Here is a 21,932-nt window from a genome sequence, read left to right as displayed (position 1 = left end):
GGACCCACCATATCTAAATGCTGTAGCAATTAGAACAAGGACTGGGATACAAATTTGGTTTCACCAGCATGACTTTGGCACAAGCTCAATTAGTGGAGTGGTAGGTGATGGGAGTTGGCTGAAGAACCCTGGATTCCTGTCATTCTGGAACACACTCATATACATCCAATATTAGTTCTATCTCTTTAGCAATCTTTCTGACACAAAAGGATAACATATTTCTGGAATACTGTATTTCTGTTCATAGAGGGAGGGATGGTAAGCACAAGCAAAAGGATATTATTATTAATAATTTTATCTCCTTCCTACAGTAGATCAGCTTTCCATTTTCTTATTTCTACTTCCTACTCTGACCAAGAATAAGAGATGTGATACAGGGCAGGTACCCTTGATAGGAATGAGGAGAAACTCAGGAACAAAGAAACAAATGTGGATCACTGATATCAGGCCGGCTGGATTGGAAATGCACAAAGAGGGCAGTCTGAGCGCCTGAACATTGCCAGAAGGACACCGGACACTCCATGGAGGAAACAGAGGGAGGCAAGCAGGGCATTGAGGATGATAAGGACCCATACACCAGCCTGATTATTTTGCTAAGGTTCAGCCTTGTTGAATGCTGTGACTGCTGGTGACATCAATATTGAAAGGACTGTTGGTCCTATCAATAGTACTTGATGGCTTTGCCTGTAGCTGATCTAGATTAGTATAAACACTTGGTTATGCCCTAACCCAACCAAAAGTTGCAATAACACTCACAGAGAGATTCAATTAGCTAAACAAATTATCAATTTGTAGAGTTCCTTGTACGGGCAGTAATATGCCTACAAAGCATCTCTTTGTGATCCAGCAGCTGTCTCATCCTCAATTCACAGCTTCATTAATCATGCACTCTGTTTGCTATTGTCTAAATTACAGAGCCATTTGAGATGGGAAAAACATTGCAAGGAAATTTTGCCTACACTTTAAGAATTGAAAGGGCCACAAATGAGAACGGAAAACATATTTTTGAATCAATGATGGGTTATTTTTATTACTATTTTTAATTACAATTTAATATAGTCACATTGTCATATACAGTCATGTGCCACATAATGACATTTTGGTCAATTACAAATCACATATATGATGGAGGTCCCATGAGATTAGTACCATATAGCCTGGGTGTGTAGTAGGCTACACCATCTAGGTTGGTGTAAGAACACTGTGATGTTTGTACAATGAAGAAATCATCTAATGGCACATTTCTCAGAACATATCCCCATCATTAAGAGACGCATGACTATATAAGGCACCAGACCACCAGCACTATTTTTCATTTTCTTATGTATTCTTCTTTTCTGCATTTCAAATATCACAAACTAAATCAAAAAGGAAATGAAACTTGGTGCCAACCCAGTGGCACAGAAGTTAAGTTTGTGCCTTCCACTTCAATAGCCCAGGGTTCGCCAGTTTGGATCCCTTGTGTGGACCTATGCACCACTTGTCAAGCCATGCTGTGGCCAGCGTCCCACATATAAAGTAGAGGAGGACTGGTGGCAGATGTTAGCTCAGGCCTAATCTTCCTCAAGGAAAAAAAATGGAAATGCAGCTCTTTTTTCTTTTCTAGTTAATTTTATGCTCATTCTTAAAGTGGAGCAATTTGATGTCTCTATATGGAACACTACCACAAACTGATAAACCAAATATTATAGGTTAAGTTCCAATGCTGTGGGTGTGGTTTATCAAGCAAATGAGTTATCCTGCTTCTCGACTTCATTATGTTTTACTCTTCTAGTAGGAAGTTATATAGAAATAAGAGCGAACAGTTCAAAATCGCTCTAGTGCCTACTTCTTATACACTCTGGTAGGGTGCAAAGGTTGGAAGGTTGAAGTAACAAATACTATAGATTGCCTAATATGTTTTGATATCAGGAGGCGTGGGCTTCCAGAGGACCTGACATTCCCTTACTCCAGGGCTGACTCTTGATTAGTCCAAGCAAATCCCAATAATTTGTTGCCCTCATTGTCACTGATTTATTTAAGGAGAGGGTGCAATTTTATTTAGGGACCAGATGCAATTCTGGTCAATGTTCTGAAGACCCTTGTCTGGGGCTTCTGGGAAAGTTATTCTTGCTCTTTTCAAAAAGAGACACAAGTCAGGGCCAACCCCGTGGCATAGTGGTTAAGTTTCAGTGCTCTCCATTTTGGTGACTGCAGACCTACACCACTCATCAAGCCATGCTGTGGTGGTGTCCCGCATGCAAAATAGAGGAAGATTGGCATGAATGTTAGCTCAGGGCCAATCTTCCTCACCAAAAAAAAAAAAAAAAAAAAAGACACAAGGCAAGGACAAATCCTCCTCCCTTTTTCTATTGAGTCTTGACTGAAGCTGCTGCAGCTGTGTTGTGGTCATAGGAGGAGAAGTCAGCAGTGAGGGACCATATAATTAGTAAGTCATGTTAATGATGCTAGAAATCAAGATTTTCAGGGTTAGAGAAAAGAAGTACAATTAGAAAATCAGAGAAATTAAGAGAAATACTAGAAGAATAAAATTGAATTGAAAATACCAGCATAAACTAATCAGTTTTGAAAACACATATCTTCTAGCTTTTTCCAGTAAAAGAGCCTAGAACCAACATTGCACCAATATAGTGGATTGTCCATAGAGACCAGCGTTTGTTTTCTAATATCATTTTCCACCTAAAAAATCAGGCTCCTTTGAGAAATGTGTGATTCCAGTTCTAGGACAAAGAAGGTAAACAAGATAAAATTATAAAGCAAGAAATATAAACATGTAAATGGGGCCCGTTTTTGAAAATGACGTGACTGTCTACACAAAATTCAGAAGACATCTACAAGCAATTAGTAGAAATAATAAATGAATTTAACAAGATCAAAGAATACAAGGTCAAACTACAAAAGCATTTGTATTTTGTATAATGTCAATGAACAATTGGGAATTGACATAAAAACAATATCTAGGAATATTAAAATGTTTAAGGTAGATATAACAATATACATACTGAATTGTATTTTTATACACAAGTTGTAAACAAGGGGAAAATGAAATTTTAAAATTCCTCTTTACAATAGCATAAAAAAATACTTAAGAATAAATAACAAAATACTCCACTACTTCTGTACTAAAAAATGCAAAACAGTTCTAAGTTAAAGGAGACCCAAATAAATATATATGCATATTAAGAAATAATCCACAAATTCATCTATAGATTCAATACAATCAAAATCATAATCTCAGAAAACATTTTTGCAGAAATTGACAGATTTATAAAATTTATATAGAAATCCAAAAGCTTGAGTAGCCAAAGCAATCTTGAAAATTGAAAGTAAAATGGAAGACTTCAACTACTTGACTTCCAGACCCGCTATAAAGCCACTGTAATCAAGACAGTGATATTGGCATCAAAACAGATATATAGAGGAATGGAACAGAATACTGAGTCTAGAAGCAGGCAAACATTTATAAAGCAAATTGATTTTGACAAAGCTGCCAAAGCAATGTAATGGGGAAAGGAAAATTTCTTCAACAAATGGTGCTATCAGAACTGGATAAATATACGAAAAAATTGGATATGTCAATATCAAAAAAAAAAAAATCCTCAATCCTTACCTCAAATTAAAAATTAATTTGAGATAGATCGTAGTCCTAAATGTGCAAGTTAAAACCATTAACTTTTAGAAGAAAGTAAAAGAGATTATTTTCACACTCTGGGTGCAGGAAAAGATATATTTAACATATATTGCCAATAAACATGAAAAGATGTTGATATCATTACTTATCACAGAAATACAAATTAAAGCCACAAGGAAATAGTGGTACACACACTACAAAGACTAAAGTTTAAAAGACCAGCCGTACCAAATGTTGGCATGGATGTAATACAACCAGAATTCTTATATATTCACGGTGGGAATATAAAAGAAAGCAATTTCTCAAAAAGTTAAACACACATCTACTCTATGATCCACTCCTAGATATTTACCCAAGAGAAATGAAACACATCCACAAAAAGACGTATTCATAGACGCTTCATTTATAAAAGACCTGCACAAAAGACAATCAAAATATCCATCAAGGGGTGAACAGGTAAATAAACTGTGCTATAGTTGTAGGATGCAATATTAGTTAGCAACAAATAGTAACAAGTAGTGAAACATACAGCAATATACTTGACATTATGCTGAGCAAAAGAAGTGGATGCGCAGAAGTTGTATGATTCTATTTACATGGCGTTCTAAAATAATCAAAGGTAATGTATGTGGGAAAAGCCCACAAAAGTGTTTGCCTTTGCATGCAGAATTGTCCGCAAAGGGGCATGAGAAAACTTTCTAGGAGTGCTGGAAATGTTCGTTATCTCGAGAGATGTGTGGATTAAACATCTGTATACATTTGTAAGAACTCATGGGATTATCCGCTTAAGGATTTACATTGGCCTGAATGTAAATTTTGCATTTGAAAAAGAACCATAAACACAGATTAATCTCTAGTTAGCAGGTTTGCTTTTTCACAGTGGTCTGTATGTTTGAACCTCTGTATCCACCGGTTTCACATCTGTGGATTCAACCAACCATGGATCGTGTGTGTACTATGTTTACAATCTATGGTTGGTTCAATCCATGGATGAGGACCCTGTGGATGTGGAGGGCTAAGGGACCTGAGCATCCATAGACTCTGGTATCCAGGGGCGTCCTGGAACCAATCTGCTGTGGATACTGAAGGATGACTGTGTTAGCAATTCTAAAAGTACTTTTTAAGGCTTGAACAAATGAGTAACATATTGAGGATAAGGTGAGATAAGTTTCTTACTGGTGGAGAAGGAAGCTGCAAATACAATCACGAGGAAACAACTTGACAAACTCGGGAGGTGGGATATACCTCAGGATATCACTGGCCTGGTCCCTTCAAAAAGTCAGTATCATGAACAAAAAAATCCCTCGAAAAACATAGTGATGGTGGGGTCACTCTTGCTTAAAAGATATCTAAGAGATAAAATATGCAGATATAATTCATGTTTCTAGATGTCATTCCGGTTTGGACAAACTACTTTTAAAGTGTATATTTGAGATTATAAGAGAAACTGAAATATAAACTTGCATTAGACAAGAAACGTAGCAGGTTAGAAATCAGGAACTTAAAGAAATGGGTTACTTAAAGAAATGTCTAATGTAAACCTATTTTGATAAATATACATATATATATATATATACTTTTTTTTAAAGGAACTGAAGCTTACAGAACTTTTTTTTTTTTTTTTTAAAGATTGGCACCTCAGCTAACAACTGTTGCCAATCTTCTTTTTTCTTTTCTTCTTTTTTTCCCCAATGGCCCCCAGTACATGGTTGTATATTCTAGTTGCGAGTGCCTCTGGTTGTGCTATGAGGGATGCCGTCTCAGCATGGCCTGATGAGTGGTTCCATGTCCAGGCCCAGTACGCCAACCAGTGAAATCCCAGGCCACCATCATGGAGCGTGTGAATTTAACCACTCGGCCATGGCACCGGCCCCATATACGTTGTTTTAATTGTTGATATTTTTCTTTTTGTTTTGAGGAAAATTAGCCCTGAGCTAACATCTGCCACCAATCCTCCTCTTTTTGCTGAGGAAGACTGGCCCTGAGCTAACATCTGTGCCCATCTTCCTCTACTTTATATGTGGGATGCCTGCCACAGCATGGCTCAACAAGCCGTGTGTAGGTTGGCACCTAGGTAAACTCTGGGCTGCTGAAGTGGAACATATTAACTTAACCACAGCACCACCAGGCTGGCCTCCTATACATTTTTATATAATGTTATTATTTTATAAGTTTTATCTGTATGTTCTTTCTACGATATACTTTACTGATTTTGTAGAAAAGTATGAAGATGGTGAACAATATAAAGTGGGATTGTAGAGAAGTGGACAAATTCCCAGAAGGAGAAGAGAGGGAGAAAGGGACAGAAAGATTATTTACAGAAATAAAGGCTGAGAGATTTGGATATTTAGGGTAATGAAGCTAATAGGTCTCCCCCTAATTTCAACCCAAAATGATCTTCTCCAAGATACATTATAATAAAACTATCTAAAATCAATCACAAAGAGAGAGTCTTTTTTTTCTTTTGAGGAAGATTAGCCCTGAGCTAACTACTGCCAATCCTCCTCTTTTTGCTGAGGAAGACTGGCCCTGAGCTCACATCCATGGCCATCTTCCTCTACTTTTTATGTGTGGGACGCCTACCACAGCATGGTGTGCCTAGTGGTGCCATGTCTGCATCCGGGATCTGAACCGGCGAACCCCAGGCCACTGAAGCGGAACGTGCGCCCTTAACTGCTGTGCCACTGGGCTGGCCCCAAAAGAGTCTTAAAAGCAGCAAGAGAAAAGAAGCTTGTCACTTACAGCAGAAACCCCATGAAGCTAACAGAAGATTTCTCAGCAGAAACCTTACAGGCCAGGAAAGAGTTGGATGCCATATTAGAAGTTCTGAAAGAAAAAAATTGCCAAACAAGAATACTTTGTCTGGTAAAGTTGTTCTTCTAAAATGAAGGAGACATAAAGACTTCGTAAGATAAACAACAACTGAGGGAGTTCCTCACCTCTGAACCTGAACTACAAGAAGTGCCGAAAGGAAGTCTCCAAGCTGAAATGAAAGGATGCTAATTATCAACATGAAAACATATGAAAATATAAAATACTCTGGTGCAGGCAAGTGTGTAGTCAAATTCAGAAAACTCCAATGCTGGAATATGGTGGTATGTTAATCTCTTAACTCTAGTATAAAGATAGAGGGACGGAAGTATTAAAAATAGCTATAGATACAATAATTTGTTAATGGATAAACTATAATAACATGTAAATTGACATCAAAAACATAAAATATGGGAATGTGGAATCAAATGGTAAAGACTTTTTATTAAGTTAACAGCTTAAAATAGATGGTTATATCTATAAGACATTTCATGTAAGCCTCAGGGAAACCACAAAGCAAAAGCCTAAAGTAAATAAAACAAGATAAAGGGAAGGGAATCAAAGTTTACCAATAAAGAAAATCATCAATACACAAGGGAAGACAGCAAGAATGGAATAAAGAAACAATAAAACAGCAAAGAAACAATTTAAAAAATAGCATTAGTAAGTTCTTACCTATCAGTAATTACTCTAAATGTAAATGAATTAAATTATCCAATCAAAAGGCATACAATAGCTAAATGAATAAAAAAATAAGACCTAACTATACGCTGCCTGCAAGAGAATCACTTCAGCTTTAAGAACACAGATAGGCTGAACTGAAAGGATGGGAAAAAATACTCCAAGCAAATGATAACCAAAGATAATAGGAGAAATTTAAGAGGACACAAATAAAGGGAAAGATATTCCATGCTCATGGATTGGAGGAATTAATATTGTTAAAATGATCATACTATCCAAAGCGATCTACAGATGCAATGCAACGTCTATCAAAATCCCAATGTCATTTTTCACAATCAATTTTAAATTTTGCATGGAACCACAAAAGATCCTAAATAGTCACAGCAGTCTTGAGAAAGAATACTATTGGAGGTATTACACTTTCTGATTTCAAACTTTACTGTAAACTATAGTAATTGAAACAGTATGGTTTTGGCATAAAATTAGACACATAGGTGAGTGAAACAGAATAGAGAACTCATAAATAAGCCCATCCATATATAGTTGGTTAATTTTTGACAAAAGAGCCACGAATATACAATGGGGAAAGGATAGTCTTTAATAATGGTGTTGGACAAATTGGATAGGCACATAGAAAAGACTAAAATTGGACCAATATCTTACACCACTCACAAAAATGAAGTTGAAATGGGGGAAGGACTTAAATGTAAGACCTGAACCCATAAAACTCCTAGAAGAAAACATAGGAAAAAACTTCTTTGATGTTGGTCTTGGCAAGGGTTTCTTTAGATATGACACCTAAAGAAAAGCAACAAAAGCAAACATAAACAATTGGACTACATCAAACTAAAAGGCTTCTGCTCAACAAAGGAAACTATCAACAAAATTAAAGGACAACATATGGAATGGGAGAAAAATATTTGGAAACCATATATCTGATTAGGGGTTAGTATCCAAAATATACAAAGAATTCATACAACTCAATAGCAAAAAACCAAACAATCTAATTTAAAAAATGATAATAAAAAAACCTCAATAGACATTTTTCAAAGAAGAGATCCAAGTGGCCAACAGATACATGAAAAGGTGCTCAACATCGCTCATCATCATCAGGGAAATGCAAATCAAAACCACAGTGAGATATCACCTCACAGCTGTTAGAACTGCTATTACAAAAAAAGACAAGAGAAAACAAGCGTTGTCAAGGATGTGGAGAAAAGGGAACACCTTGTGTGCTGTTGGTGAGAATGTGAATTGGTGCAGCCATTTTAGAAAACAGTATGGAGGTTCCTCAAAAACTTAAAAATAGAACTACCATATGATCCAACAATTCCACTTCTGAGTATGCATATCCAAAGGAAATAAAATCACTACGTCAAAGAGATCTGCACTTCCATGTTCATTGCAGCATTATTTGCAATAGCTGAGGTGTGGAAACAACCTAGGTGTCCATCGATGGATGAATGGATAAAGAAAGAAAATGTATTATAAATAAACATGCATGTGTACGTATACACACACAATGGAATATTATCCAACCGTAAAAAAGAAGGAAATCCTTCCATTTGGTACAACCTGGATGGATCTTGATGGAATTTTGCTGAGTAAAATGTCGGACAGAGAAAGACAAATAGTTACATGTGGAATCTAAAGAAGCTGAATCATAGAAGCATAGTAGAATGGTGGTTGCCAGGGACTTGGGGGTAGGGGAAAGGACCAGATATTGGTCCAAGTGTACAAACTTCTAGTTTAAGAGAAATAATATCTAGGGATCTAATGCACAGCATAGTGACCATAGTTAACAATACTGTGTTGTGTACTTGAAAGTTGCTTTGAGAGTAGATTTTAAATGTTCTCACCATAACAAAAGCAAAATGGTAATTACACGAGGTGAGGATGTGTTCACTAACCTTGCTGTGGTAAGTGTTCCCAGAGTAGACCTGTATCAAGTCATTGCATTCTACATCTTAAGCTTACACAATGTTATCTGGCATTTGTATCTTAATAAAGCTGGAAAGTATAAACAGAGAAATTCTCTTGACAATCCAATTCTGTAGCTTCTCTTTCTCTCAATAACACAATGCTGAATTCAGTGCTGATAGTCTCCACCACACACCCACCTTAAACCCCTCTTCTCTAGGCTTAGCTCCCCCCCAAATATGGCTCCCAGGGCCCCTAGGGGAATGGAAGGTGCTCCCTGTGACTCCTGACCGGTTTTTTCATCTTCCTAGATGAGAAAGCATCTCTCTTTCATATAGATTTTCTTATGAGCAAATTTATAGAGCGTTTTTGAGGAAAAAATTCTTTCTTACAAAAGTTGTTATTTATATTAAATTCTTCCTACAGGCCAAGCATTACTGTTTTTTTGCTATTTAGAACTATTTATGGTTAGTAATTTTATTCTTGAATGAGGAAACGAAGGCTTGGAAAAGTTATAATCTTCCATAATATAACAAAGCTCTAAAGCAGTAAAGTCAGGAATTGAGCTTGTCTTTTCTGCTTCAACTTAATATCTCAATCATTAGGCTCACTGCTTAGTCCAAACCACTAATACCTCTCAACCCCCAAAGGGCTACTAAAGATAATCAGCTAGGCAGTTGACTCTAGCAAGGTTCTCCTGAAGCTCTAAGAATACTCTGTGTCTAATGTGTAGGTATGGAGTCCAGGAGTAAGGTAACCTTCAAAGGAACAGATATGAGACAGATTGACATAGAGATAGTAATTGAAAGATTCAAGATTGGTGGAGATGTGGTAGGGAAAAAGAAGAAAGCCAACAGAGACAAAGCAATATGAACATCAAAGGATCTGGTAGAGGAGGGGACACCTGCAAAGTCATCTGAGAGAGCACATCAAGGAAGCCACAGGCTGAGAGTCTCATGGTAGAGGGAATGGTAGGTCGATGAGACGCTGAAAACCTGTATTTGAATGGTTTACATCAAGATCATTGGTGATGTCGTGGAAAGCTTTTCTGGTGAAGCAGTGGAGAAGAAAAGAGATTGGCATTACCACGTCTCCATGGCCCCCTAAAGGCTCCCAAAATAACACACTTCGGTTAAACTTATAGGGGGTCTTTCTGGATGAGTAGATAAAATCATTACAGAGAGCTCCCAATTAGATCATTTATGAATGAAAATTGCAAGGGAATTTCTATGAAATATATATTGTATTAGATAATATAATTAATTACATAATCATAAAAATTAATAAGATTAGAAAAATAAAAATATTCTATTCAAGGATGAGTCAAAACAATTGGATACAATTAATTCCTTATCGTGAAGACTTTGGAGGTATATTTGTACCTATAAAACTGAAAGATTGATGTTGTCAAAATGAAGATAATAGAAATCAGAACTAATAGAAATGTACACCCTAATTTATGTGTTCTAAGAAACCAGGGCACATTATGTATATTTTTGATTGAAATTTTATAGAGAAGAAAAATAAGGTAAAAATCATAAATTCTGCAAGGAAGAAAATATTCAACATTGCTTTGTAATTTGCAGGCGTTTCCTGAATATTTTTCCTCTCCCCATCATGGTCAAGTTAATAATTTCCGGTAGGCCAAATTGCAATGAAAAGTGAAATTAACTTCCAGAGACAATTGTTTTTTAAAAAATAACAGTAAACACTAAGAATAACATTAAGCGTAATGATAATAATAGCAACAATAGTTTTAAAGCATATTATTAAGAACTATTGAATATTGAGGTAGATTGAAAGGAGAATTAGGCTTTAATTTGCCATACATCTTGAAGGTTTACTGTCCTTGAAATGCTTTATATCATATTGGTAGTTGACAAATGGGGAAACACTCATGGGATAACAAAAGGACAGTAATAGCTAAGTAAAAAGTACGTATCTTTAGGTTAGAAAAACTTATTTTGTGTCTCTACCGTATACTTATATCCATCTATCTGACAGGTGTAAAAGTAAATCCAGAATTTTATCTGCTTGCTGAATCTCTCTACTAGACATCAGTGAATGTTCAAGGTGTCTTCATACTTTCTCCTATGATTATAGGGAAGATTTGGCAGTAATAAACAGACAGCATGTTAAGACGACACTCTGAGAAGGATGTGGCTTTGCTGGCCATTTCCCACCACGTGTTAGAAATCTCTCTGAATCACCGAAGGGTCTGAAACTAGGATCCATCACGTTGGATATTTAGATCTATCTTTATGGGGCAATTTACTTGTTGGAGAGTAAAGGCGTGACAATAGAGGGAAAATAAATGAACTATTACAATAGGAAAAGAATTCCCTATATCCCTTCATTTTTAATATGAAAGCTAAACTTGAGTTTGGGGCATATATGTCTGCAGTAAGGTTTCATTTTATCATTTAATGAACCCAAACGGAAACTGTTTAATGCGGGAACTCATAAGATAGTTTATGCAAATGGAGGACGCAATCATTTCAAAGGAGCTGTTAGACTAATGTCTTCCAGGGACTATAATGAACTGAAGTGCATAACGGACACCTACAGAAGCTCTTACTCTGCTTCAAATCACTGAACCAGAGACATATCATCTCAGTGAAAGGGAATCAGCATTATAGCAAATATTCGTTCAAGTTTAAGATATCATCTTAGTGTGGAACTCATTTGATATATTTCCATTCTGTTCAGAAAACAAACAAACAAAAAACATATAACTGGAAGGCCTTTCTTCAGAAAACCTGATTCTGCTAAGAGATAAATTTGAATGACTTGTTTCGAACGGATCCACATGATTTAGTCCTCATGTGTTCAGTGATTTTAGAATGCATTAGTATTTTTACCTTGCCTTTTGTGAAGATTAATAGTTTCTATTGGTAAAGCTCTTTGAAACCCTTGGCTAAAATGCTGACTAAAGTTCAATGTCTGATTATGTATCTTTTCATCTGGCGTTATGATTTCCAAAATGTAACTCTACAGATTGCGTACCATCTGTTTTTAAGTATAGGACTACTTTCCAAAACTATTTGCTTCTTGTCTTCAATAACAGAATTACTTGTCTGCTGGATACTGTGCAATTGCACTATGCAATTACAATAAATTTTAAGAGCTGATGTTTCTTTCTTTTAGAAAGAATAGTTTCACAAATGGAGAAAGAGTATTTGTAAGTTCTACTCCTTAGAACTTGGAACTGTGCCCGCTACTATAAAAACGAAATAAGATGAACTGCAGATTAATAGACTGGGTAACCATGATATTGAATCAAAAGGGAAGAGTTTGACTCCAAAAAGCCAAGAAGAAGGGATATTTTTGGGTTATGGAACTGTTCGCTATGATGATTGTGATGATGATTACATGAGTATACATAGGCCTTTAACCTCACAGAACTGTATATACGGAAGAAAACACTGTGATCTACATATTAGAGGTACAGAGGTGGATGCAAGGGTGTATACATCTTAAACTCATTGAACACTTAAAATAGGTGTATTTATTTATATATAAATTATACCTAAATAAAGCAGATTAAAAATGAGATCTTGTCATTCCCTACACATCCAAAACTACAAAGCTATAACTAAATATTTGGTCACGCTCCTGTCATAAAGAGAACAAATAATATTTTTTTATACAATGTACACAATAAAATAGCTTTGAACGACATCAAATATACAATCTCCTGCTTCAAAATATATTAGTAATTTTGAGTAAGACAGCCAACATAATTGCCTGGTGTTTAATTTTTTTTTTTAAAGATTTTATTTTTTCCTTTTTCTCCCCAAAGCCCCCCGGTACATAGTTGTATATTTTTCGTTGTGGGTCCTTCTAATTGTGGCATGTGGGACACCACTTCAACCTGGCTCGATGAGCAGTGCCATGTCCACGCCCAGGATTCGAACCAACGAAACACTGGGCCGCCTGCAGCGGAGCGCGCGAACTTAACCACTCAGCCACAGGGCCAGGCCCTGGTGTTTAATTTTTTAATCGAATTGAATATACTAATCACAGTTTTCCTTTTTTCCATATTAAACTCTTAAACTTAGTTTTTGATTTTTTTTCTTCCATATTTCAGATCCTGGAATTTTTGGAAAACAAAACCTTTGAGTTTTGAAACAAAAACTTTGAATCCCCATATTCAACTTTAGAACAAACTTCTATTTATATTAACAGGGTCTTTGCACATATACCAAGACAGAACTCAAGCAATGCATTCACTTGTATTATGAATATGTTACTACCCACTCGTAAATATTTTTTGTGTTCTTGCCTACGTTGTTTGCCTTTTCATGACTTAATTTTCTTCCACTACTTTCTCTTTCATAACTACTACAAATCATCATTTGTAAAGGACATTAGAAGATCATTTGGCATCATTAATGTTTTATATCACCTAAGTTCTTTTTTTCATTAGATGACACCTTCTAGTAACTTTCTTCATTGCATTAAAGCATTTTTATATTGAAACATGAAAATCTCAATTTTAAAAAAACTTAAAATAATTTAAGAAACTAAAGTTCTCATTAACATGCAAAAGAAAAATTTTAGGTTCATAAAATAATTCAAATGAGCACAATTACAGACAGAAAATGATTGATAGGCAAGATGAGATATCAACTGAAGGACAAATTAGTCAGGATTACCAAGCCAGTATGCCCAGAAGTATGTTTTGGGAAAAGTTTTATCTACATAAATTTCTAGTCAGAGCATTATTTATCATTTGGCATGCACATTTTTAGGGCTGTGTCTGTGTGTCTATGTGTGTGTTTCCAAAGTGTGTCAATTATAGTCATTACATTCTTGAAATTATTAAATAGCCATGATTTTACTTTGGTATATTTCTTGCTTTAATGATCTAAACTTGGTATTTCGTTTAATTTTCCTTTGTTTAATTATTAGTGAGGCAGAATATTTCTATTTTACGTGTTTGTTGACTATTTGCATTTCTTTATTGGTGAATTTAAGTAATATTTATTGAGTATCTATTGCAGTGAATGAAATGTAAACATTTCTGCCTTCATGAAGCTTACATGCCAATAATTGCTTAATCACATTCTTTGATGATATTTATTGAGTATCTATTGCAGTGAATGAAATGTAAACATTTCTGCCTTCATGAAGCTTACATGCCAATAATTGCTTAATCACATTCTTTGATGATTTTCTACTGATAAATTTTGTATTACTACATTAATATCTACCAAGTTAGTGTGTGTCATTAAATTTAGTATATTTTTACCTTTATTACATCTATGTAGTTTTTAACCCAATCATCTTTACCCAGGATCGTTTCCGAATTAGGTATAGATGCTTAGAAAGATGTTTCGTACATATCTTTTACTTATGATTTGTTTTCTTAGATAGACTTTAACCAATTTTGCCTCAGGAAATATATTGATATATGTTATGACATTATTTCTAACTTTTTAAATCTCCATTAATATTGAACTAATTGTTAACATCTTTTAATTGACTTAAAATGACTATTTTGTCATGATGTTGACATTGATATTGATATATAATGATATTTTATCATTATCAAATATATTGCACTATTTTAAATATTAGTGTCTCTATTGAGGACACCTCTTCACTTGTATTACTTTGTATATTTTTCCACTAATTCCCTACTTATTTGCCAAACGTTATTACATATTTCAATATCTGATCACACTTTAGTCTTCTTTCAAAAAAACGATCTTGGCTAACATTGTCCATTAATAATTTCCATTAAACTTTTAAAGTATTTTGCAATTTTCTAAAAGAAATTGTGTTAGGATTTTATTTAGAATTATTTTAAACCCATTTTTAAAATGAGAATAAATTACCATTATTAAAGCATTTAGTCTTCCCATTTCAGAATATCACATAGCTCTCATTTTAGCTGACTTCTAATATGCCAATAAATTCTATAGTTTCTTCATGTATGTCCTATGGACTTTTGGTTAAATTAATTCCCTGGTGTTTTGTATTTTTGGTTGATAATACACATCGAGTTATTTTCCCGTTATATTTTCTAATTGATTAGTAACACTGTTTTGCTTTCAATTCATATCAAAGTTCCCCCCACCAAAAGAATGGGCTAATTGGATTTTGTGATCCTGAAATGCTTTCTAATGCTGATGCATTTTGGTTTTCCTCTTCATTAGTTCATGATATATTCACCGACTTTACAAACTAGTCTTGTTTACTGTTTTCCAAAGATAGCCTTTTGCAGTTTAGCTTCTGAGAAGCGTTTTATTTTTTAATTTGAAAAACAATATTCCAATGCCTTCACACTGAGAAACTTGTGCTACATTTGAGCTTACAGATTTTCAGCACAGATAGTGCAAACTATTTATAAATGACAAAGCAGTGCAACCAATTAGCCCATGTGATATATGTTATTACAGAAATTGGAATAGAGCTTTTAGGCAAACAAACAAAAAGAAACTTTCCCGGGGAGTTGATATCTCAAGTGCCTGCATAAGCTTAAGTAAAGTTTTGCGGTTGGGGGATGGAGGCTAAAGACACTTATAAGGCTTCATTTGGGTTTCTGTCTATGACACACAAGGAAGGCATTGAAAGTAAAACTGAAGCTGTGCAAAGAATTTCAAAAATAATGGGAAATCAAGAAAAGCCTGTCCTCCCTTTTTTTCTTTTTTCCTGCTTCTGATTGAGTTCTCACTCTGCAAAATTTGTTCCTTCAGGGTTTAAAAATATTAAGATTACATCTGACTGTGAATCCCAGCTGAAACAGACCTGGACCTATTTCCATGTTGAGTCCCAGCCCAGTCAATTATTTTCTCAAGGATCTTTATAAATAGGTTACAAATTTCCATGTTGAGCACTAGCCCAGTCAGTTATCTTTTCAAGGATCTTTATAAATAGGGTATTGAATAAATTGGTCTTATTGGAATAATTATCTTTCATCACACTCAGGTTCCTGTTCGTGGAATCTATGGACAAAGTTAGAACAACAAGGGCAAATTGAAATGGGATCCAGAATGCAGCCTTTGTGTTACCTCAGAATAATAACCCTAACCCATGTCTGTTCACACGCCTAGGCTTTCCGCTAAAGCAAAATATAGACTAGGGGATGCCCTTGGCAATTACCTAACAAATTCACTCACTCAACAGTCAAACTCAATCATTCAAGGGGAATTTTACTGAATATGTAGGGTTTTTTTCTTTCATAAAATTATAGTTGGAGGGAACATTTCATTCACTCAAATTATGTAGTCCCCAAAAGGTAATCTCTCCAATTGACCCTACGTGTCTACTTCTGCATGTTACGGGTCCGTGCTACATGTCTCTTCTACTTAATGACACAGAATTGTTCAGTGAGAAAAAGATGTAAAGTAATACATTAAAATATATATATATATATATATATGTCTCATTTGAGCCCCAGCTATTCCTTTTAGTTCAATGCTTAGTGAGTAGCTCATGTTAGACCAGGTGCAGTGCTCTGCGTATGTGAGGCATATAGGTGAACAAGAAAATGTACCTGTGCTCAAGGAGTTAATAGTCCTATGGAAGTGTGAGACGCAGCATATGCCACTTCCTATTGACCACAGGCTCTTATGGGAACAGTGGAAGCACAGAGATGAAGGTAGCATAATTCCAAGGGTTCTAGAAGGCTTTCTGGATCTACAGCACAAGTCTTTTTTTTTTTTTTTTAAAGAACAAGTGTTTTTTTTTTTTTAAAGATTTTATTTCCTTTTTTCTCCCCAAAGCCCCCAGTACATAGTTGTATATTCTTCGTTGTGGGTCCTTCTAGTTGTGGTATGTGGGACGCTGCCTCAGCGTGGTTTTGGTGAGCAGTATCATGTCCGGGCCCAGGATTCGAAGCAACGAAACACCGGGCCGCCTACAGCGGAGCTCACGAACTTAACCACTCGGCCACGGGGCCAGCCCCTACAGCACAAGTCTTTAACAAATAAGCATGCACATCACCATCCTTAGTCCCACAATAAAGCCTTCACTCAGAAGAATTTAGCCTTCTCAAGTAAATTTTGTTTGCAAACTAAACTCCTATAGATAAACCTTTAGTGTTGTATGTATTCTTGGGTAAGGCATTTTCTCAAGGCTCTGGCAGATCCCTTGGGTGTATGATACAGTTCCTTGATCATGAATGTGTCTCTGCCTTTGTTTTCCTGCCCTAGCTCCTAAACTGTATCAAATCTCTCTCATGTTAAATTATAAGGTCTTCCCATCTGGTCCACTTAATCATAGATTACCATCTCTAAGTCTAAAGTCTGCTTCATGATTCTTAAAAGCTGAACTGATTCAGCATCCATTAAAATCTCCAGTTTTATATACTATCCACCACTTTACCAGATGACAACCATCTCCTGGCTCTGATTTGCAAACCTCAATAACTTCCAACTTGACTGCTCCAACCACCTCACTTTGAAAATCATAATAATACAGCATCTTCCAGCCCAGATTGGCCTACTTACTAAGAAAGGAAATTTCTGATCACTACCTAGAAAGAATGACCTAAGTCCAATCTATTTGTTTGTTGACTCTAGACAATTTCCTAAACATGCACATTGTGGCCACTTCAAACCAATCAGCTGAGAAAAGGATAAAATGAATTCAATAAGAACACATTGTATCTTTTTTTCAATTATTTTTAGAAATAAATTTTCAGAGTTGTGTACATTACTATAAAGAGCAATGAGAGTGGAAAATCTTTATTCCTATTTGATTTGATTTTTCCGTCATCAAGCTTCATAAGACTATGATGTTTTGGGTAGAGGGGAAGTCATTATAAAAGAACAGCAATGATTTTTGCGTTACTTGAAAATGTTTTAGTGTTATTTGCAAACTCATTCTAAATTAGAATTTTTGACTTGGTTTAAAAAAACGTGAGATTGTTAGAATAATTATAGAAAACCCAAAGTGAGCACTTTAGTGAAGAAAATGATGTATTGGGAAGTATGTCGTATTTTCAAAAGCAGCCATGTGTTAGATAACTACACCCCAGTAGCAGTGAGCATACCTAGCTCCCAGATCTTGGTTTCTAATATCATTCTCCCATTAAAGCTCCTTGGAGAAATGGCAGGTTCTAGGAATGAGGCATAAAAAATATGACATGAACTCGGAGACCTTTGTAGTGTAAGAAAGTAAAGATATGCTCAAAAACAAACAAAACAAAAAACAACTCACATTGGTGAGGGTACGTCAAAGAATACAGGAGCCAACTGAAAGAGCTCCCAGTGGTCAAGGCTGGAACAATTTTAGTAACAAAATAAACTTGCCTTGGTTTATAATAAAAATGTATATTCACGAGTCCATACTGATAGAAATAATGATTGAATAAATAAATAAATGGGAGGCAATAGGCAATTTTCCCTGCAGAAGAATTCCAAATAATGTATATAGGTAATCCATCTTTGAGGATTTGGAGCATGACTCACCACGCCTTACGTGTTGGTTACAGATAGTGACTTCCTTCTGAAGGGTACAGTATAGAAAGCAGAAGAAAAAGAGTGACTTTACAGTATAAAAACATGGCAAATTATTATTCAGATTTCCATTGTTTTTACCTAATGTTTTATTTCTGAATCAGGATCCCATCCAGGACACCATATTACATTTATTTGTCTCATCTCCTTAGGCTTCTCTTTCTTGGTATGGCAGTTTCTCAGATTTTCCTTGTCTTTCGGATGACCTTGACAGGTTTGAAGAGTGCCGGTCAGGTATTTTTAGAATGCCCCTGTATTGGAATTTGTCTGTTGTTTTTCTCATGATTAGACTGGAGGTGTGCATTTTTGAGAGGAAGACCACAAATGCAAAATGCCATTTGTATCACCTTGTATCAAGGGTACATAATATCCACATGACTTACCACTGTTGACGTTGACCTTGCTCTCCAGCTTGTAGCATTTGTCAGATTTTTCCCCTGAAAAGCTATCCTTTGCCCCCCTCTCTTTCCTTACTGTACTCTTTGGAAGGTAGCCACTATATGCAGCCCACAATGAAGGAAACTGGTTGTTGGGAAAATGGGAATGCTCTGCACTGTCTTCCTAAGTTTTCTGTAAATCTAAAACGGCTCTAAAATAAAAAGCTCACTTAAAACATCAGTCAGCTTTACCACTTCATATAATCATCCCTGTAATATGGAAACTGATGAGAACATTAGTTCAATAGAATAGCTTCTGCAGAAGAAATAGTATTTATTCTCTGTCCAAAAATTTAAAAACTTGCTACTGCTAAATGAATCAATGCAAATCTTTGATCATATTGGCTTTTGCTTCCATCTTACATTTAGCCCCAGGAATACAAATCCTAAGCATGAAAATGGCAGTGAAGATTTGCATTAGAATAAATGTTAATAGTGGCCTAAAGATTAGAGTAAAATTGGCATTTTTGATTTTATACAGGGCAGTGGTCCCTATGCAGAGCATGAATGTTGGTACCTACATTGTCTAAACTACTTAGCATAATTTTTATTTTAGATTCATTGCATGTGGTAGAGTTCAATAGATGGAGATATGCCAATGTTCAATATTTTTGCCCAATAGCTGTGCTAAGCCGCTTCTTTCTTTGAATGTATCACGTTAACTAGCTTTAACCTCAGCACATATGGAAAATTCAAACTTCTAAAAAGTGTTTAAAATGCAATGAATCTTTGCTCTTTCATCCAGAATTTATACATTTTAAAAAGCATATGTAAAATGTGCCCATCTCATAGCAATTTTGCCTGGGTAAAACCATTTCAAATGGAGTCTTTTATAGTCAAATTTTCAATTCACAAAGGTTAGCCTGTCTTTTCCTTTCTGGATGATCAGAAATTCTGAATCATCATCTTGCACATTAATAATTATGTTTCCAAGGATATGAAAGAGTAAATATTGTAAAAACACTATTGATGTAACCGAAATTATTTATTCAGAAAACATGGGAATGCAACAAACGAAATCTTCAGAATAAGAATCAGCTTGTACATCATGTTTCTTTTGGATGGGAGAATAATACCCCTTTCAATCCTGGGACTTATTCTTAGTTTATTTCTTAGGGGATACTTTATCTTAGACTTTGATCTAAAATAAAAGAACTTTGCTAAGTTTGTATTAACAAAATTTTAGAGTTTCTCATCTTTAATTCCAGTAATAATATATTCAGTAGTATTATCTTAGGGTTTAATAATTTGTCCCATTATATAGTTTGCTTTCTAAGAATCTTTTTTAACATGTTCAATACTGAAGCAGCTCATGCCAAAACAGAACATTAAAAAAAGTAAATTATTACGAGAGTTTGTGTAAGGCATACGAGAAGATGATGTGGCATTTCAAGGTTTGAGATGTCATACATGATATTCTATGTACGGAAATGTTTTAATGTGCCACTCAGAATGCATATTTATTAACTATAGAGTAATTTTCTAATCTGTTAGACTCTGGACTATGGGGACAGGAAAAGTAGACAGACAGCTAAGTCATATTTTCTTTCTTTTTGTGATATAATGAATGGGAAAAATAAATAATTCTTTTAATTTCCAAGTTTTTTTCTTAATTCTTAAATTCCATTTCTCATTGTCCATCCTGTATCTCCTTGATTTATACGAAAATCTATTCACTGTGTAATTTCCTATTTGATTTAATGTATTTTTCCACTTCAGGAGAAGAGTATTGAAAACTCTTCCAAAAAAAGGTATGCATTAAAAATTACCTCAATAGAGCTTCAATTTTTTAAAAAAATGGCCTATAACTGGATGTAAAGTGTGCAACTTTGTTTTTACTCTAATGCACTATTGATGACCAGATCAATACTTTTTCTTGGAATGTCACCAGGAAGTGTAAGGAATCTACAACCTCATTTAATATCCATGAATCCTAAGCTGATTTTTCTCTGTTTCGTAAATTGAATATAGCACATAATTATGACAAACTATAGACATATATTATCCATTTTTATGAGAAATACAATGCTTAAGGGAATAAGATGAGGAGACGAGGAGTCTCCTAGAGCAAGCCTCTCCAGTCAGACACAGGACAGTACTCATTCATCCAATAAAGTACCAGTGAAGAGCATTACCTCATGGAGAAAAATTCCAATTGGTCAGTCAAACAGAGAAGAGGAAAGAAAAATCCTGGCAAGCCTATGAGAAGTTGATCTCTTTGAATTAAAACCTCACATTTAAAAAAAACTAGGCAAACCTACAAACCACTTCAGAAAACAACAAAACCTACCAAAACGGTCTCATTTATTAAATTCTAAATTAAATAAAGAAACATTAAAATATTTGAGCTGACAGACCCAGTGCTCTAAGCTATAGCGCAAAAGACAAGGAGATATTGAAATGTCAGTAAAAATTCCATTTTGCAATCCTCCTGCTAAACAAGAAGAGGCATTTGTCTTTGGCATTGAATTATTTAAGAGTCAAGAGGCAAGGTAGGAAAAATAATTGACTCTATAAAAAAAAAGTAATTCAATTGACCGCACTGGCTACAGGAAGAAAGGTCTAGCAGATGAAGAGTCTCCTAGAGCAAGCCTCTCCAGTCAGACGCAGGACAGTACTCATTGATCCAATAAAGTACCAATGAAGAACATTACCTCATGGGGAAAAACTCCAATTGGTCAGTCAAACAGAGAAGAGGAAAGAAAAATCCTGGTAAATTTAATCTCATTGACGTTTACATATATTTCAGTAGTGATGGTTTCAGACTTATTGTTAAGAAAGTCTCGTTAACTCTCTGCTCTGGACAATGTCAATTATTTTTTTGGACTCTTTAGTTTGATTTAGTCCCCTGAGCAAGGCAGATCCTGCTATAAATTTTCTCCTAGTCAGTGTAAGGAAAGGAGGGTCATACATTTCACTGGGTTATTATAATGGTAGAAATGACTAAGCCTGTTTTAAATAATATTTAATGTAATGTATAGT

The sequence above is a fragment of the Equus quagga genome, chromosome 15, assembly GCF_021613505.1.
Source record: "Equus quagga isolate Etosha38 chromosome 15, UCLA_HA_Equagga_1.0, whole genome shotgun sequence".
Taxonomy (NCBI): Eukaryota; Metazoa; Chordata; class Mammalia; order Perissodactyla; family Equidae; genus Equus; species Equus quagga.
The sequence above is the reverse complement of the archived record's forward strand: the minus strand, read 5'-3'. Positions refer to the sequence as shown.